Source organism: Ischnura elegans, chromosome 2, assembly GCF_921293095.1.
Source record: "Ischnura elegans chromosome 2, ioIscEleg1.1, whole genome shotgun sequence".
NCBI classification, from domain to species: Eukaryota; Metazoa; Arthropoda; class Insecta; order Odonata; family Coenagrionidae; genus Ischnura; species Ischnura elegans.
Window position 1 is genome coordinate 110,960,097 of NC_060247.1, and position 17,107 is coordinate 110,977,203.

General features: G+C 37.1%; 1 long non-coding RNA gene across 1 annotated transcript; it reads right to left on the reverse strand.

Annotated features, from left to right (window-relative positions):
* Window positions 1–9,138: 9,138 nt before the first annotated feature.
* On the reverse strand, window positions 9,139–13,656 carry LOC124154410. The gene is made up of 3 exons (XR_006863911.1): window positions 13,616–13,656; window positions 12,871–13,017; window positions 9,139–9,331 (listed from the first exon to the last, which is right to left on the reverse strand). It is a non-coding gene; the product is annotated as an uncharacterized LOC124154410 (long non-coding RNA).
* Window positions 13,657–17,107: the final 3,451 nt, after the last annotated feature.

The window sequence follows — 17,107 nt, forward strand, 5'->3', positions numbered from 1 at the left end:
CCCACGAAAAATGACAAATATTAGTATAAGATTTGTAACTAAAATAAAACTATTTTTTCAAGAAAATATTCCCATAAATCCCATGGCTTGCCCCCCTCCCAAGACCATGGTTTCCCCCCCTCTAGTTATGATCCTGGGTACGCCCTTGGACCAACTTTGTATGCTATTCAATAATAAATTCTTCTCATATTAAAAACATGCAGAAGAACAATGGCAGAACAATTTTTATTTACTGATTTTGTGCACATTTATTTCTATCCCCTCTTTTGGATTTTATTGCCGTTTGCTGGAATTGTATGCCATTCAAGCAAGGATTTCATAATGAAGAGTTGATTAAAGTCACAGTCCCAACATCTCCTCAATCACATTAAGGAAGTGGTGAGCGAAGGGAAAGTTTCCATGCATAAGACTTTCCTACAATCAATGAGATGACTATCCATGGAGATACGTGAAAATCACACTTTCATTTTTATTTTATCGCACTTTCAATAACAGTTTATGTGTCGTATTTTGTAGCATCTATTTTTTATTTTCATAATGAGGTAGATGGCGATAAAATGTAGTGAAACACAGTTATATGACAATACACCGAATACTTTAAATAACTATGTTGTAGAACAATAATAAATTAAGGAATAAGACATTTAGTGGGGGACGTGTAGCTATCCCACGCCCACTTGTAGTTCGCGGCCACGTAGAGTCCCAGCCAACTATCAGCTGGCCAGTCGCTTTCATGCTCTAAGCGGTGAGTGTCGGCGGAGCATTTAAACTGCGCTAGGCACAAAATGTACGAATTTTGCCGTCGAAATAGGCAAATTTGCATAAAAATATCATAAAGTCCAGTCATCGCATCTTTGTCGCATTCATGTGCACACATCGAATCTTTATTGCTTTTGTGATTTTCACGCATCTCTAACTATCGGTGTAAAAAATTCAGATTCTACAGGACATCTCTTGCGCTACACTTTTGGATCTGCTTGCTGTGTTTACAAACAACATTTACATTGCGTATTGATGGCTGAGCCTTCATCATTATCCATCTTAAGCCAAATGATTGACCACACCTTAAAAAAAGGCTTAGCCCAGATATGACTTTCACCCACTTAGGGACCAGTTTCAGCAGGGTGGAGGCTTTGGCAGATTAGGGGGGAATGAGGGCTGGCAACTGCCCCCACATAATTTCTGGATAAATTCAAAAGATGATAATCTCAATTATCGCTCTTCAATGTAAGCCTTTACCAGCTGAGCAAACAATAATTAATAATAATTAGTGCATATGTATCTCAAAGTCACTCATAAACACACACATGAGTCCTGTCCCCACTTTACACAAATTTGCTTAATGCATTTCCTCCCAGAAAAATTTCTGCTTGAGATTGCATACATTTTAACACTATGCTCCTATGGTTTTCTCTATTAAACCAGTGAAAAATTGCGATGATACTTTGACTTCTTTCTTCAGAATGACCTGATGGCATATAGGTACAGTGGATGGCAGCAACGTCAGAATGAAAAGTTGTTTTAATTTCTATGAGTGACCTCGATATGAAAGATGAATCTTCAGGGCAAGCTTAATTCTGGATGGAGAAAAGTTAAAAAAATCTATGCACTGGCGTTTCTTCTTTACTTTTATGATACCTGCACGCAATTTACAGGCCGTAGTCGTCCATACAGACAATAGGCATCCATATTGAATTTCTGTTTCTCACCCATCTCGTTCCTTCAGTGGTCTTATTTCTACTGGCTTCGAAAATAAATCAATAATTGGATTAAGTTATTACAAGCTTCATCGACATATTTATGACAGTTCAGCTTCAGAAAGTAGTACACGTTTTCTTCAAGATCCTCTTATGCCCAGAATGGTAGGATATAGCCATGTGGCTATGGTGGGTGGAAATGGGTTTAGAAGGGGTATCTGATTTGAAAAATTGAGTTCAGCTGCTAATTGGACTGCATTGAAATTGCTGAAGATAGGAAAATCTGAATGCTAATTTAAGTTGGAAAAATGTTCGGGTAACTAGTACTGATTTTGAAATAGCAAAAACTGGTCTATGGTCTTGTTCCACCTTTTACAAGCATTCGGGACTTTTCCTATCTTTGGACCGTTTAAATGTTTCCCGACTTTGACTTTGTTGACTGAAATACAATTGCCTTGGATGTGGTTGGTTATGCAAATAATTGTGTTGATGTTAAGGGCAAATTAGTTGATTGAAAGTTTATCACTGCTTGAGATCTTTGTATCATTTATGTGATACCCTAACAACACATGGACATCCAACGGATGTCCGACGGATATCCAAGGCGGGCGGTGCGAATGGGCCATGGATATCCGATGAAAATCCGGCGATATCCCTTGGACATCCGTCAGATATCCATATGTCCCAAAATCCGATATCCATAGGACGTCCCCTTCCGGATATTAATACCATTTTTTGCATATTGTTGCAAGAATATACACCAAATAGATTCCTTCACATGATAGACAACCTTAACAAGGTGGAAGGATTCTTCATTCAAAAGTTTCATGGGTGTCTGCTTAGTAACCATTGATGAATGATTACCCTGGCGAAAATGTGAGCGTTTTCAGATTGTTTAAGAACGCACCATGGAGGCGATCATGAACAGCGAAGAACACTCAAAGAACACTATCCCAGTGCGTTCTCGAGCGGAAATGTGAACGCCTTGGAGTGTTCTCAAACACTCTACAGAGCGTTTCACCGAGCGTTTACCTATGTTTGCGACTGTTTGTCAATGTTTCCAAACGTTCATGAGCGCCCTGTGAGTTACCATCTTCATCGTTTTGGAGCATTTACGTACATTTGAGAACACCCTGTCTAGGCTATCGAGAGTGTTCATGAACGTAATGTAACATGCTAATGTGTTTTGCATAGTTCTTGAACGCTATGGGAACACTTGCCGGTGCGTTTATGAACTCTTGCATTGAATCAATTTAATAAAGAATAAATCAGTGAGATTCAGGTCTTACAGGGTCCACAAAGGAAATGAAAACCAGATACAGTTTACTGTAATGATAAAACAATTATATTTAACTAAATATTACACACTTATTTACAACAACACCACACAATCACATGAGTACTTTAGAAAATGAATTCATCATGCATAACAAAGAGACCAGTGGCGGAATTCTGTACTCGGATACCGACGATCGTCGGTGTCGGTAGCTACCGACGATCGTCGGTAGCACCGATAGAAATGTGATTCACAAAACGCCGCTACCCACAGATTGTCGGTGCAACCGACAAATTCGTGACGTAATGCTTTTGTCGGTACGAAAGTGGCACCCGCACGCGAGGCTAGGCGCCTCGACCAATCATATTTCTCCTTTGTCTGCATTAAACAAATGAGGCTCCGAAAACGCCATCTGTTATTCGTCAGCCCGCGAAGAAGTTAAAAAGAGTTGATCACTGCTTTGTGAGATATTTACGATGTTTAATCACTCTGCGAACACAATTTCTTACTCCCGTTGGTGCGATGTGGCTTGTATTCCGAGATTTTGCTGTATTTACCATCGGATTTTTTCTAGCCCAATTAAAAAATCCTTTATATTCAAGGATTCAACGGTCGTTGATAGAAGAACACCGGCAACATTTGGTGCTCAATGTATTGGAATTTTCAAGTCTAATTGTCTTGAAGAGGACTTTGTCTGCTAAATAATTGATCACCTACGCTTATTGTAATTGTATTTTTGGGATTAGCAGTGACGAAATTATTTATATTACGTCGGTGTCGGTAAGCCGGTCCTACCGATAAGTCTCGGTACGAGCGATTGTCGGTGCGAGACACGTTTTACCGACGATTGTCGTTATCCCACCGACAGTTGTCGGTAAACCCGTCGGTACATACCGACGATTTCAAAACGCTCGGTAGGACCTACCGACAAATTTTTAGCTACATGGCGGACTTTTGTTTACACTTTTCGGCCTAAGCTGACGATTTTAAATCATAAACTACGACGCTAGATCCGTGGAAGCGCTCTAATTGTATGTTATTTATAATAAAAATGATTGATTAAACACTTGAAACGTAAAATTTACATAGTGGGAGCAGTATTTAACTTTACCAATGTTACACGTATATTACATTATGCGTTCCAATAGCGTAAGGTATCATACATTATAAATATTCCGTAATTTTAAGTATATAACGTTTTGCTTTGCTTTTAAATTACTCACAACAAGACACGATAGGTATCTATTGTTGATTCGTAAAGTTTGGATCCGAAATTAATTTATATTTTCAATAAAAACGAATGCCTATTGATGCACTTCCAATGAAATATATACGTGGACATTTCGTTCACTTTTATATTAACTTCAATTATACCCTATGTGAGCATCTGAGAATGGGGTTTATAATGAAAATAACTCTCCTACCTTCGTAAGTACTCTTGAGAGCATCAGACAGCAACGACGGAATAGAAAAAGCATATTGCTACTATATTTTAGAAGAATATAAATGGCATCACTTAACTCCTCTCACTGACGTCTTTACCGGTGCACAAAACTTCCCGTAAAATTAATGCTGAATTTACTTCACCATACTAACCAAACACCGTACGGGACTTCAAGATAGATTTTCATTATTATATACTATAAGAGCACTATATTACTATAAGAGCACTGAGTAGGTACGTACCGTGTATTCCATCGGTAGAAAGGGGCAAATAAAAAGAATGATTGCACGAAAAAAGGAAACATTTAATGAATTATTCATCATAAAACTACAAAAATTTCATTTCAACACGAGAAAACCTTCATACTTTCAACGGTATATCACAAATTAACACTGATCCAGCATATTTAGTCAAAGTCATATCAACGCAAAGTTTGAAATAACACACAAATGGTATCAAAATGCAAAAGTTAACACTTCCAAATAGATAGCGTAAAGTATATACTGACACACAGCACACGGACACCTTTCGGACATCCGGTGATTGTCCGCCAAGTGGCCTATGGACGTCCTACGGACGTGCGAATTCATGCTAAAGGATGTCCGCTGCAAGTCCGCATGTCAGTAAAAAAGGTGGCCTACGGACGTCCTGAAAGTGTCCGCTCCGGACACCTTGAGGACACGTTTAGGTTAGGATTGCATTTTGTTCGATACAAATAAATAATAGGTCCAGACAAGAATTTAAATAAATAAGGCATCAATTCCATGCACAATATTTATTTGGCTTCTTAAAATAATACAATGCAAGAAACTACATACATATTATTAAATTTTCTTCTTCCCCTGCAACCGCTCCTTGGCGTGCCTTAGCCAGTTTTGGATGGCAACCTCCACATCTTTTTCAGCGGTCATGCTCTCCTGCACTGCTCCTGTAATAATGAAGTATATAAACATTTCATTGTAGCAAGAAATTGTATCTTGTACGTAACAAGCAGATTACATAAGACAGGACGCTACAGTCTTATTAGTCACGTGTTTAACATTCTTAAGGTTTCAAAATTAGGAAACCTGTCCATTAGAGGCTGAATACATTTTACAAACTTTTCTTTGACTTTTTCTTGTTCTTAAATAAGAAAAGATTTTGAGTAAAAATATTAATATGTTAGTAATGTATATATTATGATTAAGAACATTTTTCATAGAACATTTGTTGAACTAGATTTTAATCCCAAATATGAGAAGACTGTTTGCCTGTTAGACCCTGGTGCACCATCTAGAAAAAAATTCTTTGATCCATCCTTGCCAGACAGCTAAGTAGAGGTCTCGAAAAAGATAATGGAAAAAGCATTCAAATGGAGGATAATATTTCTGAACAATTGGTCTCTGCTTGAAGATTATGACTACACTAGAGTGAATTGTGTTACATAAGCTGAAGCTAAGGAAGACTAATGCAGAGGAGCTGAATATGATATAGGAGTAAAGGAAACTAGAAAATTTAAAGGAGGAAGTTTAAGTGGACTAGATCTCTTGGGATTAGTGTGAAAACAGCCACACTGATTTGGCACACAAACCACTTAGCTGCATTGGCCGAGATGCAACTTAAAAAAATAGAAACTTTGAAAAACTTGCTGCAGTTAAGGCCATTCCATGATTTAGATCTCCGAATTCTTCCAATCTTAATAATTAAAATAGATCTTCTAATGTAGTCTGGTATCGAGGCAAAAGTGAAAACCTAGCTCACTGGCAATATTCACATTTCGACAGAGACATAACAGGTGAATAGCAGCTAAAGCCTGCTGTGGGCTACTGAAATTTCTATAGCTCCTACAAGAACACCTAGTTCAAAACATCTTAGTTAGCTAGAGCTACTAGAAAATAGTAGCTTCTGTAGTACTGTGCAACTACCATCCCTGTTGAATAAGTTATCCCATTCTTAAGTTCTACAGGTGTTATACATCGAACTTTTATAGAGCATGAGATCCTTTTCAACCATGTTTTTGGTAATTATACCTCCCATATGCAGAACAAAAATTGTTTTCAAATGTTTGAATTACTTGGTAGTGGAATCTGCATCTGAAAATAATACATAACAATACTATTTTCTCTACCTTTAGCATGAAAGGGTGAACCTTGTATTACAAGTTGTTCAATAATTATTTAAATTTACTTTATGTGAGCTCCCTTAACAGGAGCAACTTTCGAAAAAAGTATCCAGACCAAAATTATTCCTCCTTGCCCAAACCTATATAATAATCAAACGAATACTTACACCTCTCTCTCATGCCTTGCTTTAGCATGTTCCAGCCAACTCTTCACTGTAACTTCCACACTAGAATTGGTGGCTGTATCGTCCTGGTTCAGAGCAACATCTGTAAAGAATGAAGACAAATAAGTATACAGACAATTATAAGAAGAGAGACATACAAACTTATAAATAGAGATAGGAACTAAATAAAAATACAGATAAGGTATTTTTATTCAACTCCACTACATGAAAGCTATAGTCAGTCAGTCAATTAATGCCTCCAGGTAAATATATCAGGTTCACGATACTCTACACCAAAATGTGTACCGATGGCTGTACGAAAAGATGCACAAGTTCTATTTTCTGGGTATAAGATTTCATGCAGCAGTTTGAGCAAATAAATGAACCATGTAACATAGCCGTAAGGTTTGTTTACACAATATATCACTTATAATTAGACCTTGTTTAGATTCATCCCAAGTTTCTTACAGTCGTCCTATAGTTTCCACTAAATTAAATGCATGGATGACTAATAGCACAGTTACTTAGTTTGTAGTTAAATTAGTTTATAGTTTAGTAGGTTAGCAAAGTTGGGCAGAAAAAATATATTAAACGCTATAAAAGTTACGTCGGCATTGTAATTTTTTAATCCCTAAGCCTTATCTTTACTGACATAATAGATCATTTATTTATTTAGGACCTAATTTTTTTAATTATTAACCTAGTTCCATCAAACAGATAAAGAGTATAAAAACTTTTTGTAAAAAGGCTAAACATTGGTGGTTATCCTATCATAACCTTAATCACCATATCCTATCATAACCCTTCGACCTGAAGACGCTGGCAGGATAGCCAGCGAAACTGTTGTCAACCAACAATCTGACGCGGAAGAAAACCCTGGAGAAATGCAGAGATCAAACCATCGCCGCGGAAACCTACGCTCTAACATCCTATCATAACATTAATGTTATTTTTCGATGCGTGCGTGAATATACATATCGAAAGAAATCACACGGTGTACTCCGATTTCAAAGAATTAATAATTTACGTGAAACCTATTAATCATATATGCGTGTTGCAAAATCCCCCGGTTACACGTAAGTACAATTCCTAGTTATATATATATATTTTAATATCACGAGATGTGGGTCAATTCCTAGTTATATTTATTGCCAAGAACCCTACTTGATTTGATTTAGGAACGGAACCAAACGGACCGTTCGGACAACAAATTCAGCCGTAGCCTACGTTATCAAAACAACCCCAGATAACACAAAACATGTAATACACCTGTAATACAGCTGTATTACATGCATTATACATGGTGTATAGCAGATGTATACATCTGTAATACAGCTGTATTACACGTGTAAAAGTAGCTCAAAAGTCCTGCCATACAGCTGTAATACACATGTATTACAGCTGTATTTTTCTGGAAAATACAGCTGTAATACTCGTGTATTACAGCTGTATATGTACATGTACAGCAAATATACATGTGTATTACAGCTGTATATGTACATGTACAGCAAATATACATGTGTATTACAGCTGTATATGTACATATACACGTGTATTACAGCTGTACATGTACATATACACATGTATGTAGCTGTATATCCTATGTATGGATACATCTAAATTATGTTTCTTGCTCAATAGTATTCATTAGCTGACCTCATTATCTTAAACATGCTGATTCCTCTAATATTAGCTGCTCTGGGAATTAATAGAAGAATTTTCTCTGACATAAATGCAATCAATGGAAAAATTACTTATCTGCCTAAACCTTACTTATGCTCTGTATTTCTAATTTCACTTGATCACACATCATCTTACCATAGCTACTCTAAGCAGCAGCTGCACTAGTTCAAATGCAGAAGCCCTTCATCTTCCTTGAGAAAACGTGATGGCCCTCATAACCTGAAGATCGAACATCATTGACAATATAATATGAACAGACAGAAACAATACATTTTACAGAGTAGTAAAAAAGGAGGACCATATACGATACCAGAGAGGAATAAAATGGATTGGACAAACCCTGAGTGCATGAAGAGCAAGATTGAAGGGAAAATGGAACAGTTCTCGATGGAAAACATTTTATGAAGTTCACGGATAAAAGAAAGGGAAGTACGTAGGATGTGTTATCAAGCAGTGAGGACTAGCACAGGGAAGAGTGGAGGTTAGGACAATGAAGTAGTCAATCCTAGCAATTCCTGACCAATGACAAAGTGAATGTCATGCTGGGAATCCTGAATTCCATGAGAAAGGAATGCATCCAATAACCATTTGTAATGCAAATTAAGAATATAGTGAAGACAAAAAATTCCTTCGTTTAAAAATTATCATTTAATGCACAATATGTACATCATTAAATATAACAGGAACTATACAAATTCTTTCATATAAAATTATCATTTAATGTAAAATGTATACATTATTAAATATTTATCACACAAATCACATATATCACACAAATTGTGCATATTCTGTCATTCAAAAATTTTCAATTAATTTAAAGTTCATTATATACTGAAGTAGGTATATCATAAGAGCCTTGGCTTCCGGGCATTCCTCCGCATTGAGTTGTCCATAGGTGTCGACAGTTTCTCCAGCCATCCTGCTGGCAGCTTCAGGTCAGAAGTAGTGATGCATAAAATTGGGAATCTGTATGAACAGCAGCAACAACATGCAAGTGATCATGCAAATCAAATTTATTAATGTATACCAATGGTAAACATAACTAATCACTAGAATATAGGATCAGTGCAAAATGAAATGGCAGAAATTCCCCCTAAAAGGAAGGATAAACACCAAATGGATTTAGGAGTACAATATCCAAGGTTTATCACAACATGTCGCTAAGAAATGCCTTAACACTAGAATGCCGAAGGGTGTCATTTTGACACCCTACGCGTACATTTTTTACGGAGCTGGCCCTTAGAGAGTGTTGTAGAAAAAAATCTTTCGTGGCTTTTATTCATTTTTAGATCTTAACAAAACGACAGTAAAAGGGATACCCCCCCTAATTTTTTTCGTCTCAAAAATTCAAATTTACCTTGAATGCCGGAGGGTGTCATTTTGACACCCAGTATATTATATCATTTCTTTCTTTGGTTTAGGTGTCTCGTGGGATGTGGCTTGATAATTATTTGTCAAATTAGTATAGTGTAGTACATTATCTTCATGTGTAGTACCTTTATGTATAGTATAGTATATTTTAGTATAGTATATTACCTTCATGAATGTTTGTTTTACATAATTTCAATGAGCATCGGCTGTACGTATACTACTTTTTCCAAAAGTTTAGCAGCTCGTTAGGTAAGTATATTCCGCTGCCTTTTGCAAATGATTCGCCTTGAAACCAGCTAATTTTTTTTACCGAGGTGACACTTATATGCCCTGAAACATTGCAGTAAAGTGACGCGGCGACAATGCAGTTAGCTGCTGCCGAGCCTGTGTTCGGCTGCCTGGCTCGCGCGCGTGTTTGGCAGACTGGGTCGCTATGGTCGCGACCTGCTGCTTGACTTGCCTCGGCAGTTCTGTCTTGATAATGGCACTGCATAGACGTGTTACGATGGAGCAATGTATTGAAATACTGAACGATATTTCTGGAGACGTGTCGGAGAAGGCGTCTGATGCAGATGTTGAGTCGGACAACGATTGGGTTGCGCAGGAGGTGCAATTTAGATCATCCAAAAATGATGAAAATAGTGAGCACGGTCAGTTTCAGTGTTTTGTATATTTCAGTTTAGTAATTTAATCACAAAAGATACACATATTTATTTTACAATACGCATATACACATAATTGAGATACTGGATCTGCACTGGTTATCGGGCAGAAAAGAAATTGTGCGTGGTCGTGACATGGTGTGCCGACGTGTAACGCTAGGTAGACGCTGGGTAGACTTCAAGGCGACGTCAACTCCTTGTTCAAGATCGTAAGAAGGAGATGGCCATGCTGAGGAATCATAACCTGGGCCAAACATAACCATTGACGAACAGCTGTTTCCAAGCAAAGCTAGATGTCCATTCAAGCAATTCATGGCACCAAATCCTGATAAGTATGGGCATAAATACTGGTTTGCAGTATATAAAGACAGTATGTATTTGGTAAACTGATTCCATTAAATTCCAGATTGACCAGAGGCGTCAAGGACGGCTCTCGTCAAGGTGGCGATCGCGTTTCAGATCATGTTGTAATGAAACGTATGCAACCCTACATGAGCAAGGGCAGGAATGTAACCACTAGCATTTGTTTCGCATCACTTTTGCTAGCTCTACTCGAAACAAAAGGGTTCTTGCCTTTCAGGAACCGTAAATAAGGGAAGAATGGAAATACCTGGTGAAATAAAAGCTTCTCGGGAAGAGTTGTATTCAAATAAATTGAACAAAAATGGTGAATCTCGACTTACTGTTCATAAGGGCAAACAGAAAAAAATGTGTTCTTGTTCTATGATCTCTTCGCCCTCATATTGAAATTAGTAACAACTCTAACAAATCGCCCGAAACAGTAAGGTATTGTAATGAGATAAACTTTGAAGTAAATATTATTGATCATATGGGGCGGAAATACTAGGCATAGGCGCCGACTCCATGGGGCTTAAGGGGGCCCGAGCCCCCTCAAAAATCCGTAATGGGTGTGAGGAAAAAATGTGTCAGGCTTGTCGATTTTATACGGAGTGTCCAGATATCGAGAGATTCGAGTGATCAGGGTTCTAATGTTGATCATATGACTCTCCTAAAATGCTTAAAAAACTTAAAACTCACTACTTAGAAAATTTCCCGGGGCATGGTCCCCGGTTTGGGCCCCCCCAATATTTTTTCTAAGTCGGCGTCCTTGATACTAGGTCAGAACTAGAATCAGGTGATTGCCTGTTTTTTTCTTTCCAGAATACTTTTGACTTGGTGACTATATATTCCTGAATACTATATATAAGGAAATAACTTCACAAAAGATGTCCCGAATTATTTTTACAAAATTTATCGGAATAGCTTGCTTTCCGTTACATTGAGTCAACGAATATCTTGCAACTAAATCCAGAACTGACAAGGGATTGTTAAGTATAGATAAAATGCAACGAAAACAGAACTGTTGATTTTTGTAAGCTCAGTGAAAAGTCAGTAAACCTACGGCCAAAACAGACCAAAAGTGCCAGAATGTAGAGAATCTACTATTTTGATGAAGCTTTTCGTAAGTCTGTATGAAAAAGCATTCGATTTCTTTTTGGGTTCATACGAGGTTTTTGCATATTATTTTTAAAAATGTCGTAGTTTTGTGACCGCAATGGTTTTATTTTAATTTTCGTCTTTTGAAGCACACTTCTACAGTCTGTGACGAAAAATTAATGAAAAAAGTTAACAATAATAATAAGAAGAAAAACAATGTCTTATTCATTTTATTCTATCTATTCATTCCTGTCATATTCATTTTATTTTTTTATGCACATAAAATTTAACCAATTGCAGTGAAATAAAAAAGTATTCAATGATTATATATAGGTATTATTACAACCTTCATGCGTCCTCCGACGTTTCAGCGCAATCTTTTCGATGGATGCCGCATTCCAGGAGAGTATTTTTTTGTAAATTTTTTTCTTCAGTGATACTCTATTAAAACATTAAGTTTTTTAATGTTAGGGCAAAAAATCAGTATTAAACAAAAGTTGACACTATTTACTCCAAAATAAAACTAATCTGCAACGTAAAATGCATATTAAAGCATGGGTGTCAAAATGACACCCTCCCGGCATTCTAGTGTTAAGAAGTTTTAATTGCACATGAAATCTCCAAAATATCATTAAAACCATAATACTTTCGCACAACAACACATCAGGTCTTGAATAAGTTATATCTAACCATTAACAATAAGCTTCCACTCTTCACAATCACTATTTACATGGCATTTATAAAAGCACACTTAAACACATAGGCTTAGTAAAAGGAAATCTATAAGTAAAACAATAAGTCCTAGAAAAATGTATATGAATAATATACACTGACAATAACGTTTTGAAATTGAAATTATGTACGAAGAAATAATGAAAAACTCCTAGTTTTCCAAAGCCATATTTTTTCAATGATTCTAAATTTTTAGGCATGAATGGCACCGTCCTCTTTGATAATCACTGAAACCATTAAAAAAAACCTAATAAATTGTAAATTTTCAAATCTTACAATTTGCTACTAAGCTCGAATACGTACCACAAGTAATTATTCGGCCAAAGATGTTGAAATTTCAAGTACACAGGAGCAGACAACAGCATCAGCCCTGGGCCACGACAAAATTTCGGTGTTGATGTATTTTTTCGTTTTAACCAGCCGAAGGAATGTAATCCTATTATTACAAAACTGGAATTAAAAAATTCGAAATGAATCAAGGAAAAGATTCGTCGCAAAAGCGACTCGTCGAGATTTTAATTGCATCTTAAAATTTAGCATTCATACTACGAAATATCACAGTCAATCTTCTCATGAACAACACACAAATAAAGCAATGAAAAGCGAAGTTTCATCCATTATTATGTATCGGAATATGCAGATTCTAGTCAAAAAACGTAATTGTCTTTATTTGTTGTAAACGACCGTAAGATTACTTCATACCGGCATTGACACAAACAAATATTTTTATTGAATACAAAAGTAGCATCATTAAAAAGTTATTGTTACACTTTCTGGTACTTAGTAAACACTACGACAATCATCTCAGTAACCCAGATTAAATATTGTATTTTAATCACAAAATTTCACACATTCCATTGATGAATAGAAAACAAAGAAGCATTAAAACACTCGTCACGAACCTCGCCGGATTATCTGAACCGGAATAAATTTTTAAAAATTACTACTTGTGCACAGTTCAAACCAAATGATTGAAATACGTGGATCAGCACTATTAAAAATTTAAGGTAATTGTATTCCAGGAACCATTATGTGTAGAAAAACTTACCTCACGCAAGCGGGAAGACGTTGTCGGGTGCCACTTGTCCCTTCGGCATATTTGAAGCCATTTCGCTCTTCTCTCAGTATTTTGAGGGAAACTAAAATTTTTAAACACGTCCTTGGTGCTAATGGAGCAATTAGGAGCCGAGCTACAACATATTGTGCCGTATTTCTTCTACAATTAACGGAAAATCTTGCCGAGCAACAGCTGGCCACATTAACTTTCACAACATAAACAACGAGTGCGGAGAAAAAAAAGAGGACTGTCTAATAATATGGCGATTGAGCGCAGGAGGCCATGGCGCAGCGTAGTACGTTAAGCATATTAATTAACAACAAAACATTACCATCAGCGTTCATATTTAAATATGGGTTCCAAAAAGGGTACCGGCATTATAAATACAATTATAGATCGAAAATAAATCCTATTATGAAATGATTACTACCTGAATATTTGTTCAAGAATATTAGAGGCGATGATGCCTTCATACTCGTGTATTTCAGCTGTATTTGTACATATGTAAAAATACACATGTAATACCACTGTAATACAGCTGTATAAATACATATGTATAATTGGTGTATACGTACAGCTGTATTACATACGCTTATTATTTCCACATGTAGAAATACACGAAAAATACAGGTGTAATACAGCTGTATAGATACATATGTATAACTGGTGTATTCTTACAGCTGTATTACATGTGCATCATTTCCACATGTAAAAATACGCGAGTAATACATGTGTAATACAGCTGTATAGATACATATGTATAACTGGTGTATTCTTACAGCTGTATTACAGAAGTGTGTGTTATCTGGGACAGGTTCTATTTTATACGCTAGCACTTACATTATTTCCTATACGTTCTCGCGTACAGAGACTATAGTACAAGAACTTCCACTTTAAATTATATCATGTAAACAAGGAACAAAAGCGAAAATTTCACCATGAACAACGGAAAAAGACGCTACCTTTAGTTGCCAAGTAACGGTTTTACCAAGACGGTCATGTTGTTCCAAGCAGAGCCATATTTTTCCTCGAGATGTTACAGGCTGAGTTATAAGAAATATAAGGAGCATGCGGAAACACTATACTGCCGCCAGTGAACGCCAAGAAAAAATTATTTAGATGTCACATCAAACTTACTTGGAATTCAGCAGCATCTTTGTAACCGCCAAACCGCCATGAAACCATGCTGTCTCCGGTGTTCCGTTTCGGTTCATCTGTTAGAAAGGAGGAACGGAGGAATGTGGAGAACCAAGGGAGAACACCTTCCTGTATCGCGGAGTAGCGGTAGATTCAAAATTCGTTCGCCACCAAAAAAACTAGAATTTCAATATAAAGTAAAGGTACGGCAGTACTTACCTTCTATTGCCTATCCTTAAATTGGACAATTACAATGTCTAATCTGGGAATGAGGCCATCGATGCCGTGATAATTTTAGGAGAATTCTTACAATTAAAAATTAAAATAAATTTAACGCGTTATGTTTCATTAAAATACTTTCCAATCAATCGCCTCTGAGATTTTTAATCCCTTGAGAGTAAATATTAATTAATCAATAAGTTGAAAGAGTTCATTTAACCTGTAGGAATGGAATGTCCCCGAGACGTCCGCAGGACATTGGTACATAATATAAAATTTCAGTAAAAATCGATAAATTCCATTATTCCTGTTGTTAATTTTTGTAAAAGTTGCTAAATTTAAGTAATTTTTATAATCATGAAAGAGTACGGGTTTATTGTTCATCCAACGCTTCTCAACCGTACAACATGCGGAAATTTTTAATTTTTTGAAAATTGCTAAAATTGTTGCTAAATTTGTTTAAACTTTAAAAATTGTTATAAATAATGTAGAGAGTCATAAGTTCGTTCAATTGTTGTTGTTTAACCCGTAAGGCATGTAGAAATTTTTAACGCTCGTAAATGTTACTTAAATTGTTGCTAACTTTGTTTAAACTTAATTAATTGTTATAAACAATGTAAAACTTAAAAATAGCGTACATTTGTTGTTCTTAAACTATAGAAGTGGTAAAAATGTCAAATTTTTTTTTCGTTAAATAGTTTATAATTTCCTCCCAGAGTCCACACTCCAACAAGAGGATTACACTTGGTTACCTAAAATAATCCTCAAAATATCTCTTCCTCCACGAAAAATTTCCTCTTCCTCGATCGGGAGGAAGTATTCTGGCTTCAGAAACGAGAGAGAGTTTTTTTTCTTTCTCCCTTCTCCTATACTCCCTACTCGGAGGAGGATCTCGAGACTTTCTCTCGGAGTTCCTCCTTGAGGAGGTGAGTGTTTTAAGAGGAAACCAAAACTCCGAAACCCAGCATAATGGGACACTAGCTGGACGTCCGCTGGACATCCAAGATAGGACAGTGTGCGGACGGATGGCCAGGACAGCCGGCGGATGTCCTCTGGCTGTCCTGAAAATCCGCGGACACTGAGAGGACGCGACGGACGCGCAGCGGACGTCCTCTGGCAACGATGTGCTGTGTGGGTATGTCACTCAAGTTCACAATCACAACACTTGACGCGATGATACTGATGATACCTTCCGTGACATCCGCGGAATCTCGGTGTTTTTCTCAACGAATGTATTTTAAATAGCCCAAAATGTGAATTCAAGCGACAAAAATGTTTTCTAATTATATAATTACCCTTGTGGAAGTATCGGACTTACGGCGAACAATGAGGCAAACGATGTAAACAAGCCGTGGCTCAAGATGAAGGTACACATTGTTACAATACTAATAAAAATAATTTCGTCACTGCTAATCCCAAGAATACAATTATAATAAGCGTAGGTGAACAATTATGTAGCAGTCAAAGTCCTCTTCGAGACAATTATACTTGAAAATTCCAATATTGAGCACCAAATGTTGCCGGTGTTCTTCTATCAACGACCGTTGAATCCTTGAATATAAAGGCTTTTTTACTTGGGCTAGAAAAAATCCGATGGTAAATACAGCAAAATCTCGGAATACAAGCCACATCGCACCAACGGGAATAAGAAATTGTGTTCGCAGAGTGATTAAACATCGTAAATATCTCACAAAGCAGTGATCAACTCTTTTTAAACAACTTCTTCGCGGGCTGACGAATAACAGATGGCGTTTTCGGAGCCTCATTTGTTTAATGCAAACAAAGGAGAAATATGATTGGTCGAGGCGCCTAGCCTCGCGTGCGGGTACCACTTTCGTACCGACAAAAGCATTACGTCACGAATTTGTCGGTTGCACCGACAATCTGTCGGTAGCGGCGTTTTGTGAATCACATTTCTATCGGTGCTACCGACGATCGTCGGTAGCTACCGACATCGACGATCGTCGGTATCCGTGTACAGATTCAGAGGCGGAATTCTGTACACCGTACCGACGATTGTCGGTGTCGGTAAGCCGGTCCTACCGATAAGTCTCGGTAGGACCGGCTTATCGACGCGTCCTCAGAGTTAGGATGGGGGAGAGTGCGCTTTGGCTAATGCGCATGTAG